Genomic DNA, 18,325 nt, shown 5'->3' with positions numbered 1-18,325 from the left:
TTCTTTTGCTTTGAGTTCTCAGGGCAAGCCTGTGTCAAAACAAACTATTTCTAAGTGGATTGGGTTTTGCATTGCATTCTGTTATTCCCATCATGGCAAGGAGATTCCAGCTGGGATTAGGCCGCATTCCACTAGGGCTACTGCCACTTCAACAGCATTTCTAAGGGGGGTGGCAACTAAGGATATTTTGGAGGCAGCTACTTGGAGTTCAGTGCATACTTTCTCTAAGCATTACCACCTTCCTCTCTACTCTAAATCTAGGGCTGGTTTTGCCACGGCTATTTTGCAGGGCATGTTGACAGCTCCTGCTTCTTTATGATTTGCCAGCCTCCCTTACCTCTGCTTTGGGATTCTACCCAAGTGTTAGGACTGCAGCAATGTGGGATGAAGAACATAGTACAGTTTTGTACCTACCATAAATGTAGATGTTCGAGGATCCACATTGCTGCAGTCCAATCTCCCTCCTTCCCTCTGTGTTTAGGGGTGGTTGTGTGGGTGGGGTTGTACTTTTGTAAATTTGTATATATTGTACATATATTTGGTACAGGAGTGTTTGGTATTTTTTGGTTTTGGCCTTATCTTTTTAGGGTCTTCTGTCATCTGGGGCAAGAAAAGACTGAGGATATGACGTCGGTCATGCGCATTTGTACCCTGACGTCCTGACGTCAGACTAATGCGCCTTGACCGACGTCAGCCTTATACTTTGGTATTCGGGCCGACTGGGACAGCGGACTACCCAAGTGTTAGGACTGCAGCAATGTGGATCCTCGAACATCTACATTTATGGTAGGTACAAAACTGTACTTTTTAGTAATGTTTATCTATAATAAAATACAAAATATTAATTTAAAAACAAAACTCATATTTTATTACTGAAAGGACACATACATAGTGGCAAAATCAAAGCACAGTTAAGCAACAACTGACCAGATTTTTGCCTCGTATTTTTGGTCTATATTTTGGAGTCTTTGTCCCACTTTTATTTATGGCTTTGTCCAGATTTCTTGACAGACATTTGCATTTTCAGATGTTATACCCTGCAGAAAATGTATGCTAATGCCCAACCTGTTGTTCTATTAACTTTTGGGAGAAAGCTGATCTGGGCAGTACTGTGAGAGTAATATTTAAAAACTGGCCCTGTTTTGGGGCCTTTGTCCCAATTTTATGTATGGCTTTGTTTGTTGCTCCAAGAGGTTGAGAAGTAAATGGAAAGGATAATCGTTTCTTATTTTGATGAAAAGGATCAATGAATTTAATCTTAATTAGAAGAAATGGCACGATAAATAAACATTTTTATTATAAAATACATAACATTTACTGTACTCGCATCTCCAACTCAGACTTTCAGTGGTAAGCGCGAATCATATTTTACTTACACGAAAAGGATAACCGTTTCTTACTTCCGTATTAGCCTGCGAGTGAAAGAAAGCAAAGCAGCGTGGACTGGCTAACCCCGCCCCGTGACGTTGGGTGTGACGTAGGCAAGGCCCTTCAGCCGAGGGACTCTAGGCACGACGTAAGCGGCAGTAGTGCTGGTGAGTGGGTTCCGTTTACTGCTGCTTGTTCCTAGAAGTAGCTTAGTTATTACTTGGGAACTGTATGTCACTGTAATCATTTGTCTTGTTAAAAGTGTGGGTAGATAGCGTACCTGGAAAGGAGGCTGCTGTTTTCGTGAAATGCTGTTCGCAAGTTTTGAGTCGCTTAACTTTTGTTAACTGGTTCACAGACAGAAAAATATTAGAGGTCGCCTGATCAGTACCGGCAGCTGTTTATGGACTTCACCACTGATGCCCAGGAGGAGTGCAGGAAAGCAGGGTTGGGAGATGGCATAATGGTTAAGATGTTTACCTCATAAACACGTAGCAGAGGGTTTGACTCTCACCTTTGAAAGGGAAATTGGCAAGGCTTAAAATGGCCTGCAAGGGCCGCTGAATGAGTAAATACCCATGAACCTGTAAGGTTTAGGCTTGTTATCTGTTCAGGGGTATTGCACTTGAATTAGTGGTAACTCATTTATGATACCTACAGGAATGTTGAAAGAGTAATACATTTAAACGTCAACTGTTAATTTATGAGAATAGTCTTGACGATGTGAAGTAGCAAACCCTTATAGCTTGACACCAGACCCAGCATCTATAGATAGCTGGCCTAGATATAGCTCATCTGTCTCTGTTTTATTAGTAAATGGCGAGATTTATTTATTTTATTTTACATTTGTTAACCGGGGGTGTCTGAGCCGAAAAGGCCCTTTTTCAGCAGAGGCCCGGGGAGAAAAGCTCCACAAAGAAAAATTACAGACCCATTTAGTTATTTAGACAGGATCAGTATACACACAAATTACAAGAGGCATGTTTTACAGTGGTATGCGGCACATAAAGTTACAGTGGAGGGAACAAACAAAAAAGTATTAATTTTAAAAAATAAATGTAATTAATAGATTTGTGGTGTACAGCTGAAATTTGGAACCTAGGTAGAATACATACATAGTACACAGGTACAGTACATTGTAGATTAGCCAGTGTTTGTGAGTAAGATTGAAAACTATTATCAAGTGCTCTAGATTTACTATGTATATGTTATCCGCTTTCACTAGCCTGGGGACATGATGTTGAGAGATATCATAATAATCATACATTTTTGGGATAATCTACATTTAGTTTTGCCCACATAAAAGGTGAGGCATTGGGTGCAAATAGCAATATACCACTGCTTGGGAATAGCAACTAAATGTACACATTATAGCAATATTTCTATTCCTATTCATAAGGTTAGACCCACAATATCTTCTTCTTTCGGCTGCTCCCGTTAGGGGTCGCCACAGCAGATCAACTGTTTTCATTTCTTCCTGTCCTCTGCATCTTGCTCTGTCACACCAACCACCTGCATGTCCTCTCTCACCACATCCATAAACCTTATCTTAGGCCTTCCTCTTTTCCTGTTACCTGGCAGCTTCATCCTTAGCATCTTTTTCCCAATATACTCTGCATCCCTCCTCAGCACATGTCCAAACTAACGTAATCTTGCCTCTCTGGCTTTGTCTTCAAACCTTCCAATGTGGGCTGACCGTCTAATATACTTATTCCTAATCCTGTCCACCCTCGTCACACCTAGTGCAAATCTTAACATCTTCAACTCTGCCACGTCAAGTTTTGACTCCTGCCTATATATATCTATATTAATGGCACATCCCACATGAAGTCATCCTACCATTGTTTCATTTGGGACCCTCTTTCTAAAATACTTTTCAAGTTAGAACCCCTTTTGTAAACAATGTGAGGGTAAACACCCAAACTCTCCTTGATGTCCTGGTCACCCAAAATTGTATCCCAATTGTTATGTAGGATGTCCGGTATAAGGTAACTGTTGCTATGAAAGGTAGTAGCAAAGGGGCAAAATATGTCATTTCTTCTGGAAGTACTCCTTCACTGATAAACTCCCCCATTACTAATATGTGGCCCCCCATTATCAAATTCAGGAGAGTCCCTAATCATCTCACCAACATCAGTTCCACTTATACTACCATGGAAGTGCAACAATGGCACATTTAAGCCATTCCCTATGCTTCATTATTACCTCATTCTGAATCTTAGTTAATAATTTCAGGGGGTACCCACAATTTGCAAACATGTTAGAAATATAGGTATATTCTCCAGTAAATCACAGCCAAGAGGCTCTCCCATTCCCTGTACCCGTATGTAGCCACCATGTTGACAGAATCTCCTTTCTCCATTCCTGTGTTGGCTTAGTTCCTAAAATACTTTCTGCTACTTCATGAATATGGTTATTGTTATTTTCCTTAAGGGTCTGCATCCAAAATCATAGTATCCCCTTATTTCCTGAACTTCCCCTGTTTCATCATCATCCCTTTCCACTTTTAATTATAGCTTTCTGCTTGTGCTATGTATAGCAGCCTTAACTGTGTAGCTCTGAAGTACCCCATCAAATCAGGTAATCCCAGACCACCTATTTTTATTGGAAGGATCACCTTATCCCACTTGACTCTTGCAGTCTTCCTCTCTGAGATAAAATCCTTCAGTTCTTTATTAATTGCTATCCACACCTTCTACTGCCTGACTTTTGCATAAAAATAAAGGGACTAAAGCATTTTCACTGCTTGTATCCTGCTATCCATATCCATAAAACAGAGATTCCAGTTCCTCAGTTTTTGTATTATCATTTGGTTAGTATATTCCCATATATCCATAGCTATTGTAACAGAGTCCTTTTTAATCCATACAACCAAATACTTTATTTTATCATGTTCCCATAAATATATGTATTGCTGAACCAATTTGCGTGTGGTTACATAGTTTATAGTTATTGTCATTTTTTTATCTTCATTAATTTTGCATCCCAAAAAGACTTGAATCCATCTCGGAATGTTCACAACACTGACTTCATCAGGTGCAAAATAATATCATTTGCAAATAAAGCCAGCTTTTCTTGATTGTAATAACAAGTATATCCTTAGATTTCTGAGTCCCTTATTTTCCTTGCCAGTGTTTCAAAATATAAAGTGATTAACGGGAAAGAGGACATCCCTGCCTGGTTCCTGTGTTCAAAATAAACTTGTCGGAGAGGAGCCCTCCACTTACTTTTTTTTGTCTCCAGTCCCTCATATATGCCCTTAATTATCCTTATTATGGTATTAGGGAATGCAGATGCTTCCATTGCCCTACTCATAAAATCCCAGCTTACTCTGTTGAATGCTTTCTCTGCATCAAGACCCGCCAACAACAGAGATATTTTCTTACATTCTGCTTCCCTCTGGATCATCTTTGTTGTATTAATGTTGTCAAATGTTTGCCTCCCCTCCACAAAACCACACTGATCCATATCTATCAATTTTAGCATCACCTTTGCCATAATTTTAACCATTCTAGACATAAACACTTTATAATCATGGTTCATAATCAAAATGGGCCTATATGCAGCTGTATCTTATGGGCCTTTATTATCTTTAGGTATTACAGACACCACCACCGCCTTCTTCCAGGATGTTGGTGCTTCTCCTCCTTTTAAAATACTGTTTGTTGCAGTTAAACTCTTTTTTTCTAGTGGCTCCTTTAGCTGTTTAAAACTTTCATTTAAAGGCTCACTGCTGCTTTTCAGCTGTGAGTAACATTTCTGCAGTTTGTTTCTCACCCTCCCTCCCTGTTGGTATAGTGTTTTTATAGTTGGTGGCTTTGCAGTTGCCCCCCAGTGTAAATTTGATCTGGGACCCTCCTCCCAGTCTAGTGTCATTACCTCATTCTACCCAGTACAAGGAGAGCATTTGAGAAGGCCAATCAACTTAGTTTCTGCTACTCCTTTCTCTCTCTTTCCAAAAAAAAAAAAAAATTATCTGCTTTTACTGTATTTGTGTTTTTTCCTACTTTATTTTGCTTTTGCGTCATCTTAAAAGTACTCAATTGTATTTATTACTGCTTGGTGTAACTCATTCTAAGCCTTTCAGTTTAAACACTTGGGCTTCAGACCAGTTGTTTTACATTGAGAGGGTTTGTGGTCTGCACTGTAGTGGTAGAACAGGTAGCTTACATCCTTCTAAGTTGGGAACTGCTGATTGAGGGCTCAGTGTCTGTTATTCTAAAAGTGTATTAATTCTGGTTTAAGTACTTGGGCTTGAGGCCAGTTATTTTACATTAAGAGGGTTCGTGTTCTGCACTGTTGTGGGAGGAGAGGCTGGACTCTGTCCTTCTGAGCTGGGAATTTCTGGTTAAAGCTTATAGTGCCTGCATATTTGAACTGCCTCTTACTGAAATTGGTACACCTTGTATGCTGTAGCATAGACTAGATCCAGGCCTGCTGAATCTAGCTTTGTTTGTATAACTTGAACACTAATCCAGGCATTCTTTAAAGTATTCAGTTGTATTTATTACTGCTGGTAGTAACTTGATTAAAGTGTAGCTATCATTTCTAAGTCTTTTGGATTAAGCACTTGGGCTTTAGACCAGTTGTTTTACATTAGGAAGGTTTGTGGCCTGCACTGTGGTGGCAGGACAGATAGCTTACATCTATCTAAGTTGGGAACTGCTGATTGAGAGCTCAGTGTCTGTTATTCTAAAAGTGTATTAGTTCTGGTTTAAGCACTTGGGCTTCAGGCCAGTTATTTTACGTTAAGAAGGATTGCGGTCTGCACTGTTGTGGGAGGAGAGGCTGGACTCTGCCCTTCTGAGCAGGGAATTTCTGGTTAAAGGCTTATAGTGCCTGCATATTCTAACTGTTTCTTACTGGAATTGGTACACCTTGTTTGCTGTAGCATGGACTAGATCCAGGCCTGCTGAATCTAGCTTTATTTGTATGCTTGTTGTTTGTTTATTTCCCTGAAACGCTAATTCCACCTAAAACGCAGCCTTTTAGCACTTCTGTGGATCCCTAGTGATATCTGCATTGCTTACTGTACTTATTTCCTTGTTTCACTTGAAAGAAAGTTACTGTTTGTCGTTTTTGTATTTAAGTTACCTGTAACACATTGCATTTAAGTTACCTGGCACTTGCTCACTAAAGCAATTATATAAGTCAGCTCTAAAAAATTAAAAGCACTACACCCTCACAAACTCCCCTTGAGTACCTTGTTCCCCATTGGCCCTTTTTTTCAATTATAAAGGTATTCCCAATACTATTCTAGCATGTCCAATACTATTCTAGCATGTCCAAAGGTCAGTTGTCAATCTCCTCGCCGGTCCAGCTGGTGAATCTGGGAATCTTGAGGCAATGTTACAACTGCCTCATGTACACAGACAACCCTCTCCTCCTCCCAACAAATTCCAACACATGCGAGAGATGCAACCATATAGCCAAACTGGAGGCTAAGCTCTCTCAACTCAGTACTGGCGTAACCAGTCAGGAGGAGAACCAAAACCAAACACATAAACACACAAAAACATACTTGGAGGCTCTAAATAAAAATCTGCCTAAGCAGCAGAGACCTCCAAAGCAGACACCCAAGCAACCGCTGCCCCAAAACAAAACACGTGCAACACATAGCTCACAAAGCCAGTGTGCCGAACAGTCACAGCCCTTAAGGCTAAACAACACACCTGATACACTTGTAATAGGTGACTCTATTGTCAGGCACACTGACGCCCCGCTCACCAGGCTGAACAAGGAGAAGGTCACGGTGAGCTGCCTGTCGGGCGCTAGGATCCGCCACATAACACAAGCACTCAGGTCACTCCAAGGCAAGTACAAATATGACTCAGTCATTGTCCATGCTGGTGTGAATGACCTGAGACGTACCTCCGTGGAATACATGAAAAGAGACATAGAGGAGCTCTCTGAGCATGTAGCCCAGGCCGGTATGACCCTGACCTTGAGTAGCATCTTACCCTCACCAAGAATGATGCCACAATATGAAGACAAGATGATCAATTTCAACAATTGGCTTAAGTGTTGGTATCATTCAAAGAGGATCCAATGCCTGTCAGCCTGGGATGACATGCTCGACAAGCCACGATGCTTCGCTAGGGACGGCTTGCACCTGTCACCCCTGGGCTTTCGGATATTGGCAAAGGCTCTTGCTACCCCCATAGTGCCTTTTTTAGGCAAGGCTCAAAAGACAAACCCACCTCCATAGGTATCACAAGGGATAAGAAAAGAGTAATGCTACTCAACGCCAGAAGTCTAAACCTCAAGATGCACGCACTCGAAACTGTCCTTAGCATGGAGAACATCGATATCTGTGCAGTAACAGAAACCTGGTTCAAGGCTCCCGAGAGCACCCCAGCACTACCAGGTTATACCTCATACCATGCTTTTCGGCCCCAAAACTTGGACCGAACCACAAAAGGAGGGGGAGTATCAATATTCGACAAAGATACCCACACCTCCAGGTTGGTGGCAAAGCACGAAGCATCAGAGACTATCCATGTGCAACTAACTGTGGGTAAAACTGCCTTCCAGTTTATAGCCTGCTACAGACCACCCTCCCAAACACAGGAACCCCACTCGGTCTTCCTGAGAATACTGGAAAATATGAAGGTCTCTCCAAACACCATTATATTGGGTGACTTCAACTACCCAAACATAGACTGGGAGCATTACTCTAGCTCCAACACTCTAGCCCAAAGGTTCCTAGAATTTATAAACTCAAATGCTATGGAACAACTTGTTACCACTCCCACAAGAGGGGAAAACATACTGGACCTGATCATCACCAACATGGGGACACTATGCTGCAGACCAGAAGTGTATCCCTCACTGGTAAGATCAGACCATAAACTAATCTCACTGGATATTCACATCCCGACCCCACCCCCTGCCCAGAAAACCACAGTGAAAAACTTCTCTAAAGCAAATTTCACACGCCTCAAAACCGAGGCGAAATCCTTCAAAAACCCCCCGTATAAACACATTCTTTGAACACCTTCAGGAATGCATGGATCATGAAATCCCAAATAAAACCAAGACCCAATCCTCCAAAGGCAGACGTCCTGTCTGGTGGACCCCAGCTATAAACAAACTATACAATAGAAGGAGGAAGCTACTACATGATAGAGCAAAATCCCAAAAAGGGAAGGCATCTCTGATCAGTATTAGCAAAAAACTACGGGCACTCATAAAATCGTCTAAGGCCAGCTTCGAGAGAAAAATTGCACAGGACACTAAGGATAATCACAAGGCTTTCTTTAGTTATGTTAGGAACCTGGGTGGGAATTCCCAGATATGCTCAGAATTAGTCCAAAATGACAAAAAATACACAGAGCCCACAGACATTGCCAACATCCTAGCTGACAGGTTCAGTGCAACCCCCCCCCCACCAAAAGAGCAAAAATCTATCCCAACAGTGATGCCCCCATGACATCTCAGATGATCTAAGAGCCGCCCTCTCCAAAGCAAAAAACACAGCATCAATGGGACCAGATGGTGTCCCGGGCTGCGTCCTACATGAACTCCAAGAAGAGCTAAACCCAAACATAAAACTACTGTTCAATCTTAGCCTTACTACAGGATATGTACCCAAAGAGTGGCGTACAGCAACAGTGGTCCCTCTCCACAAAGGTGGTGCCTCAACGGATCCTGGAAACTATCGCCCCATAAGCCTGACTAGCTTGGTCTGCAAAGCTATGGAAAGGATCATCATGGACCTCATAAATAAAGATATTGGGGACCGATAGACACTGGATCCTACCCAGTTTGGCTTTGTTAAGGGCAGATCCTGCCTCTTAAACCTGGTCGATTTCTTTGAAACAGTCACCAAGGCCATTGATGAGGGGAAGGTGGTCCACACAGCCTACCTGGACCTCACAAAAGCCTTCGATACAATACCCCACTCGGGCATTATAGATAAGCTCACCAGCTTAAATATAAACCCCTATGTCACTAGATGGGTTGCAAACTGGCTCAAGGACAGAACCTACATGGTTAGAATTGCTGGAGCCATGTCAGACTCCAAACCAATTACAAGTGGCATCCCACAAGGCTCAGTCCTGGGACCTGTCTTGTTTGGTATATATTTCTCGGCGGTACAGGCCAACACGGAAGGACTGTGGCTGACCAAGTTCGCAGGTGACTGCAAACTGGGCGCCATAATCAACTCTCCAGCCGACACAAGCATCCTCCAAAAGGGCCTCATAGAAACAGACAACTGGTGCCAAAGCCATGGCCTCAAGCTAAACGCCAAAAAGTGTATAGTCATCCCCTTTGGCAAAAACAAAGTGCCCACAAATTACCACATAGGTGGTAATCCATTAAGTACAGAAGAAGTCATTAGGGACCTGGGGACCCAAGTTCATAGGTTTATACTAGGCTATCTGCCCTAAGGCATTTATAAGCCTAGCCCAAAGTTATGTGGCTTACGCCACCCCTTATGTTAGAAATAATGTGCCCATTAGTTTGTTGTGCCTCTGTCCAGCAGTGACACAGAAATGATTCCCTGGGTAAACCTACGATCTCCCATCCACCGGTCAAGACCTCTCCCGAACAGAGCCAGTGAGGCGCTCTGCCTCACATGGACCGGGACCCTATTCCACAGCATGGGGAGTCTCTGGGTGATAAATCTATCCCTCCAGCACGTCCCACCCATATCCGTGCTAAGGTTTAAGTCACTTGCTCTAGTGGTTCTGGTGGATTTGGATTTTCCGAGGTGGAGCATGTCCACCAATTCCGGGCCGGTCACGGCCCTGCATGTCAGGCACAGGTCACCTCTGACGGCATGCAACTGAATAGAGTTGGAGTTTCTTCAGTCTGGCAGTATATGACAGGTTTTGGAGTCCCTTTATCCTTTTGGTGAGGAACTTTTGGGGTCTCTCCAATTGCTGCAGGTGTCGGGCGAGACACATCCTGAATGGGGCACTGCACTCGACCACTGGTCTGATAAGTGAAGAGTACAGGGGAACAATGACCTCACTTGATCTGGATGCGAATCCCTTCATGATCAGATGGGCAACGTAGAAGGTCCCTCGAACCACCCTAGCAACGTGAGTGTCAAACGAGAGGCCACTGTCAACCTGGGTACCCAGGTCCCTGATAACCTCTTCTGTGCTTAGTGGGTTGCCACCTATATGGTAGCTTGGGGTTACCTTGTTTTTCCCGAAGGGTATGACTACACACCCTCTTGCGTCCAACTTCAGGCCATGGCTCCGGCACCAGCCATCAGCCCCCGTGAGACCCCTCTGAAGGACGTCCGTGTCCGATGTACTATCCACCATGGCACCCAGTTTGCAGTCATCCGCAAACTCTGCCAGCCACAGTCCTCCTATGCCTGCATGTACCTCCGAGTAGCAGATGCCGAACAATAGGGGGCCAAGGACTGAGCCCTGTGGGACACCACTTGCAACCGGCCCGGAGTCTGACATGGCTCCAGCAACTCCAACCCTGCGGGTTCGATCCTTTAGCCAGCCTGCAACCCATCTTGTGACACATGGGTTCACATTTAAGCTGGTAAGTTTCTCCATGATACCCGAGTGGGGTACTGTGTCGAAAGCTTTTGCAAGGTCAAGGCAGGCCGTATGGACTGCCCCTCCCCCATCAATGGCCCTGGCAACTGTCTCGAAGAAGTCAACCAAGCCCAAAAGGCAAGATTGATAGCAATCTCTCATTTGACAACCACGTGGCCAAAGTAGTTAGAAAACCATTTTATATAGCCCACCTAATCATGAAGGGATTCACATCTAGATCAGGGGAGGTCATCGTGCCTCTTTACTCATCCCTCATCAGGCCCATAATTGAGTACAATGCCCCTTTTGGGATGTACCTTACCAGACACCTGCAGCAACTGGAAAGACCCCAAAAGTACCTCACCAAGAGGATCAAAGGGCTCAAACAGATGCCATATGCTGCCCGGTTAAAGAAACTCCAGCTCTACTCAGTGGCATACCGCCTGCTCAGAGGCGATCTGTGCCTGACGTATAAAGCCATGCCCAACCTGGAATTAATGGACATGCTGCACCTCAGAAAATCCAAATCCCATCGAAGCTACGCTACGAGAGACCTGAACCTCAGCACTGAAATAAATAGGACATGCTGGAGGGACAGATTCATAACCCAGAGGCTCCCTTCACTGTGGAATAAAATCCCAGTCCAGGTTAGGCAGAGTCCCACACTGACTCTCTTCAAGAGGAATCTTGATGAGTGGATGGGAGATCGTAGGTTTACCCCGGGTATCACTTCTGCGTCACTGTTAGAGGCACAGTATACTAACCTCAAAAAAGGCATAGCAAAATTAATTTAAAATGGGTGGCGAAAGCCAAACACACTCTGGCTAGGTTTATAAATGCCCAAGGGCAGATAGCCTAGTATGAACCTATGAACAGAACCTACCAGATCTTTCAGTCCCCTCCCAACATCCAGACTTCCACAGGAATACCATCTGTTCCTGGGGACTTTCCTGTAGATTGGTTATGCATCACCATTTTTATCTCATCTCCTTCTGTTCTCACTGTTGATAACTGAGCCTCATTTACATCTTACTTTGGCATATTTAATTCTTCTATAAACATTTCCATTCGTACTTTTTCTTGATTTCCACATTTCTCTTTGTACAGATTTTTCATAAAATTTCATAAATATTTCTAGCACCCGTTACAGGATATCTGGTTATTTTCCTTGTTATAGGCTCCCTAAGCTTGGCAGCAATACTTTCTACTTTCTGTTGCCTGAGCCTTTGTGCTAAAAGCTTTTGTGCTCTGGAGTTATCCAAAAAAAGTTACTTGACAGCAGTCTTTGTAAATTCGTGCATATTATTGAGGTACTCCCTTGTTGTTGTTGCTTTGTTTTTCTTTGTAGAAATGAAGCTTTGATGAGAAACGTGTTTACCTTTATTTATCGTTTGGTACCATGTGATTATTTCCTCAGTTTTCTGGGTAAGATGAATAACCCTGTGTAAATAGTGCCTTCCGTTATTCATGTCATTTGTATGGTGCATTTCTTCACCTTTACACTAAAATGAAGTTAGTAATGTAGAATTTAAGGGGCTGTGAGGGGGAGCTCAGAAAATGGTTAAGTGAGCTATGTATCTGTATTTAGTACCATGTTTTGTCTGAATTCAGTATTTCTTTCAGTAATTTTTTTTTTGTTTGTTTTCTTTTGGTCTGTGTATTGTGTGTGTGTGTTTTTTTTTCAATCTCATTTACTTATAGTGATGCTGTCAGTTTGAAGTTTTCCAGGTTTGACATCTGGAGAGAGCTTCCTTTCTTACGATACTTAATACATCACTGTACACTTTTTTTTTTTTTTTTCACTTCGTATGAATTCCAGTCAAAGTAATTTTTCCATACTTGACGGCACAGTGTTGCAGTTTTAGCGTTGTCACCTCACAGCAAGAGGTTCTCTGGTTCGATTCTCGGCTGGGGTGCCTTCTGTGTGGAGTCTGCATGTCCTCCCTGCGTCCGTGTGGGTTTTCTCCAGGTGTTCTGGTTTCCTCCCACATTAGAAAGAAATGTGTCTGGAGCATTTATTCTCGGGCCTCTGCTGAAAATTGGCTTAGTTCTAAGTTGGACTTTCCTAGCTAACAAATGTTCTTCTTCTCTCAGCTTTTCCCGGTTAGGGGTCGGCACAGCGGATCACCTGTCCACTCATGATTGGCAGTGGAGTTATACGGTGTCGATTTGCCAGCCCAGTACTCAACCTTCCACAGAAGGCACACACACTCACGCCTAGAGCCAATTTAGAGAGTCCAATCCACCTAAAGCATGTCTTTGGGATGTGGGAGGAAACTGGAGCACCCGCAGGAAACCCACGCGACCACAAGGAGGATATGCAGACCCCCGCACAGAAAGCACCCCAGCTGAGGATTGCACCAGAGAACCTCCCGCTGCGAGGCGGCAATGCCAACCACTGCACCACCGAGGCTGCCTGAATGTAATGAATAAATACTATTACATATTTTCATAGAAACATTTGGATAAATAAATTGATTCTCTGCAGATTCTAATGGTGTTCACCTAAGGTTCTTGAAAATGTCTCATTGAATTCTAAACTATGGCATATTCATTTTTAGTCTTTTTTTGGAATTCTGTTACCCCTCCCTCTGATGTTGAAACACACTAATTGATTACTCATTTCAAAAATAGCCCAGGCCTTCCATCGTCTCATTATCGGTCAGTTCTGTTTTTCCTGTCTTGGCTAACAGTTTTTAAAAAGGTATGTAGTGTGTGCCTTTTTTACCTTCATTAGTAAGTGTGGTATTGGAAGTAGAAACCATCGTGGACTCAAACATGACTTCTCTGATGTGGCTATTACCTTGGTATGTACTGCTGAAATATTAATGCTGCAGACTCCGCCGTTCTCACAGAGATGTGTATGCGTGAAGTATTACATTTTTTAGTCTGTCTATCCACTTGTTTTTTTTCCTGAACGACCTTCTGCCTACATTTGTCTGCCTGCCAGAATCTTTCAAGTAAGTTTGCCAATCACTTGGGTGACTTTAAAATCACCTGTGCTTTTCCATCATACTCCATAAGTGCTCCCCGTATTTTTTGTCTGTTCACTTCTAATCTCAGTGATCTGCATTTTGCTTTGTGTACTGATACAGTATGCATCAGGAAGCCCTCCCCCAATCCATAATATTAAGGAATTTCTGTCAGATGGCTGTTAACTAGATGCACAACTCCTTCAAGGAACTTATACTTAACTTCATTAAAACTCCAGCTAAGGCAGAACAAGAATAACTTTAAATGCACCATTTAAAGGTACTATTTAAAGGTATTTACAAAAAAAAATAAGTCACATGGATGTTGATCGACTGACTCAAAAAAAATCGTAATGGTTCAAGAAACATTCATTAAATAAAAATATAAAAAAGTATACTGTAGTCATAAAAATGTGTTAAACTGCATAGAATTATTTTCTGCACATCCCCTTAACAAACATTTGAGGGTGATTGCCCCATTTAACTCTGGGGATTTGCTTGCAGCCAGCAAAAGTGACGTGTAATTTTATGAATCTCGTAATTCATTATTGTGGCCCCCTCAAATTAATTGTTCTACAAAACCCCCCCACAGTTTTGTAAATTATTACAACTAATACTCTGGTCACCCACAGTGTTTTGTTACGGCTTTAGTTTTGTAAATTATTGCAACTAATACTCTGGTCACCCGCAGTGTTTTAGGTTCATAGGTTCATACTAGGCTGTCTGCCCGAGGGCATTTACAAGCCTAGCCCATAGTTTTGTGGCTTACGCCACCCCTTTAGTTTGGAGAAACTATGCCCATTATTTTGCTGTGCCTCTGTCGAGCAGTGACACTGAGGTAACCCCTGGGGTATATCTGCGATCTCCCATCCATTGGTCAAGATTCCTCTTGAACAAGGCCAGCGAGGTGCTCTGCCTTACATATACCGGGATTTTGTTCCACAGCATAGGGAGTCTTTGGGTGATGAATCTATCCCTCCAGCACGTCCTATTAATAACCGGTTCGAGGTTTAAGTCTCCCGCCTTGTGGCTCTGAGGGATCTAGATTTTTTGAGGTGAAGCATGTTCATCAAATCTGGGTTGGACATGGCCTTGTATGTCAGGCACAGGTCACCTCTGAGCAAGCGGTAAGCAACTGAATAGAGCTGGAGTTCTTTCAGTCGGGCAGCATAAGACAGATTTTTGAGTCCCTTTATCCTTTTGGTGAGGAACTTTTGTGGCCTCTCCAGCTGCTGCAAGTGTCGGGTCAGATACATTCCGAATGGGGCATTGTACTCAATCATTGGTCTGATGAGTGATGAGTATAGGAGACTATGACCTCCCTTGATCTAGATGTGAATCCCTTCATGATAAGGTGGGCAATGTAGAAGGTCTTCCTAACTACTTTAGCAATATGAGTGTCGAATGAAAGGCTACTGTCAACCTGGGTCCCCAGGTCCCTGATAACTTCTTCTGTGATCAGTGGATTGCCACCTATATGGTAGCTAGGGGTAACCTTGTTTTTCCTGAAGGGTATGACTATGCATTTCTTGGCATTTAACTTTAGGCCATGGCTCTGGCACCAGTTATCCGTTTCTGTGAGACCCTTCTGAAGGATATCTGTGTCAGATGTGTTTTAGTTTGCAGTCATCTGCAAACTTTGTCAGCCATAACCCTCCTGTGTTTGCTTGTACTTCAGAAAAGTAGATGCCAAACAAGAGTGGGCCCAGGACTGAGCCCTGTGGGACACCACTTGTGACAGGCTTTGAGTCTGACATGGCGCCAGCAACTCTGACACTGTGGGTTCTGTCACTCAGCCAGTTTGCAACCCATCTTGTGATGTATGGGTTTACATTTAAGTTGATGAGTTTTTCAATGATACCCGAGTGGGGTATTGTATCGAAAGCCTTCGCCAGGTCGAGGTAGGCTGTATGGACTGCCTTCCCCTCATCAATGGCCTTGGTGACTGTTTCGAAAAAGTCAACCAAGTTTAAAAGGCATGATCTGCCTTTGACAAAGCCAAACTGGGTTGGATCCAAAGTCTGCAAATTCCCTATGTCTTTATTCATGAGATCCATTATGATCCTCTCCATGGCTTTGCAGATAAGGCTTGTCAAGCTAATGGGATGGTAATTTCCAGGGTCGGTGGAGGCACCGCCTTTTGTTACAGCTTTATTTCTTAAGACCAGACATCAAATGTTTGCTGAGGCAATATAGCGAAGTAATACTGCACAGTGCAATACATTTTATGATTTATTTTTTATGTGGTTGTTTAAGGGAGGTTTTCATGGGATGTTATATGAAGGGCATAAAACAGTTTTTAAGTAAATATGTATTGTTTATAAGATTCTTTTATAAGGGGATTGGACACCTGATCAGCATCGGGTGATTTTTTTTCCTGAATATATTTAAGTGGCATATTTTGAAATGTTCTTGCTCTGATGAACTAAAGTAATAAAGAATCAAAGTGCTTAACATATTTACTGTGATTCTGTTTGTTTGCTGCTTGTTGAGTAGATGCAAACTATTTGCGAACAGATTGTCTTTGTATTTTTAGACTCAGTAAATTCAAAATATACACTTATGTTATTGTGCATCTTTTTTGAAAATGTTTTTTTCATTAAAATTTTGTGTGTATAGTAATAGTTATACAGCTTTCAAGTCATACAGACAAGAAGTGGTGTATTTAACAAGTTAGAAGCCCCATAATGTGGAGGATGTCCGGTTCAGTAATGTAATCTGTAACCTATACATGTTAGAATATGCCCTTACATGCAATTTATAATGAAAAGTTTAGACATAATAATATAAAAAATGAGAATTACATAAAAGTATGCCACACTTACTCCAGACCCAACCTAAAATATTTCCATCTGCTGCTGACTGGATATGAAAACCTAGCTGCTGCAGAAAGTCCTCTCAAAAGTCTGACATTGGATGGAGTACCAGGTGTCTACCTGATACAGAGGGACCCCTCGAATATTTACATATCTGAGGGGTTAAAAATATCGGTCTTTCCACTACATATGGTTCTCTCAACTGCCAGGCATCTTAAAGGAGTACCCAAAGGGGTCCCAAATGTACCCCCTCTGCATAATGTCCCCTTGACTATCAAGGATCCAAAGGGGTCCCAAATCTACCCCCTCTGCATAGTGTCCCCTTGAATATTGGGCTTCTAAAGGAATACCTTGTGTTTTCCCACTGAAGAGGACTTGGGACCACCAGATGTCAGGCATGTGGAAGGATGCCAGATATCTACCTAGTGCAGAGTGTCTCCTTGAATGTCAGGCATCTGAAGGAGTATCAATTATCTACCTGCTGCAATAGGTCCCCCTGAAAGTCATACAGTGGAAGTAGTACCAATTGCCTACTCTTTCCAGTAGGGCTTCTCGAAGATCATTTTGTATTAACTAGTTTGTGTGTTATTTTTGTTTTCTGAGACTTGCGGCAGTATTCATAGTCTGGGGATTCACATTTTCCTAGCGTAATCTGTGAAAAGCGATGCTGGCTGGTTATGAAAATTCTAGACTTTCAGGATGACTATGGAAATGTGGATGACTTATGAACACCCCCCCCCCCATTGCTAAAGTGTAACATGCTTAATGTATAAGTGATAGGGGGACAGCTACTATGCTGTTAAGGGGCTTCATATGTATACAGATGAGTTTGATTCATGGACATGAATCTATAATGAGCTTATCTGCATGCAGTGTGTGTAAATAGCCCTGAACTTGCACCAGTAAGCAGCACTTTTCAGGGAGAATACAGAGATGCGAGGAGAGATTAGTTCTTCTGCATATCTGGACATTGTTACTGAAAGGGTCACTTGAGTAAATGTTTAATTTTTGTATTTGTGCACAGCTGGCATATCCTGATATTGTACTGAAGGAGTCACTTGCTTGTGCATACTAGGGCATGTTACTGAAGGTCTCTTGGGTAAATAATTTGTGTGTCAGGGAAGTGCTTGTGCATACATGATCAGACTGCTGAAGTGATCACTGGGCAGAATAATTTATTGTGATTTTGGGGGCTGTGCATGCTCAGTACAAACTAATGAAGGGGTTGCTGGGGGAGATGATTCATTTTTGTGTCAAGGAAGTGCATATGTTGACAAACTGCTGAAGGGGTGGCTGGGGACAAGTTCGCAGACCTCGACTCCAATATCAAAGGCAAAGGGTTGTGCATACTGCACAGATGTCAGACTATGAATTGCAAAACTGCCTCATTAGCATACTGTGCTTTACAACATTTCTCATTATTTTTAACTCTTTCCCAGCAATGTAGCTCTGGAAGTTTGCACTGTAACTTCCAGTGGGTGGGGCCTAAGCATAAAATCAAATGATGTCATCACATTTCAAACAAATATTCCTGCCTCTGGAATCATAGGGGTTACTAAAGTGTAAATGACAAACTGTTTTTACAGTGGTAACATTCTTTAGGTTCTAAGTAATTGTTTTTTCAGTGACATTCTCACTCATTGTTTTAGTTTGTTGTTTG

At 42.6% G+C, this 18,325-nt stretch overlaps 1 protein-coding gene across 2 annotated transcripts in view; it reads left to right on the top strand.

The window, feature by feature from the left end:
- The first annotated feature begins 1,418 nt into the window (after window positions 1-1,418).
- Window positions 1,419-18,325, top strand: part of PIGC (phosphatidylinositol glycan anchor biosynthesis class C) — a 297,093-nt gene continuing 280,186 nt past the window's right edge. The window contains exon 1 of one of the 2 annotated variants that reach the window (XM_044085183.1): window positions 1,419-1,535. The gene's annotated coding sequence lies outside the window, so the exon portion shown is untranslated. The remainder of the gene's footprint in view (window positions 1,536-18,325) is intronic. The other variant, XM_044085182.1, reaches the window with a different exon arrangement.

The sequence above is a fragment of the Protopterus annectens genome, chromosome 10.part0 (assembly GCF_019279795.1).
Source record: "Protopterus annectens isolate FY-2018-M chromosome 10.part0, PAN1.0, whole genome shotgun sequence".
Lineage (NCBI taxonomy): Eukaryota > Metazoa > Chordata > Ceratodontiformes > Protopteridae > Protopterus > Protopterus annectens.
Note: the sequence above shows the minus strand (reverse complement) of the source record. Positions and strands in the feature narration are given on the sequence as shown.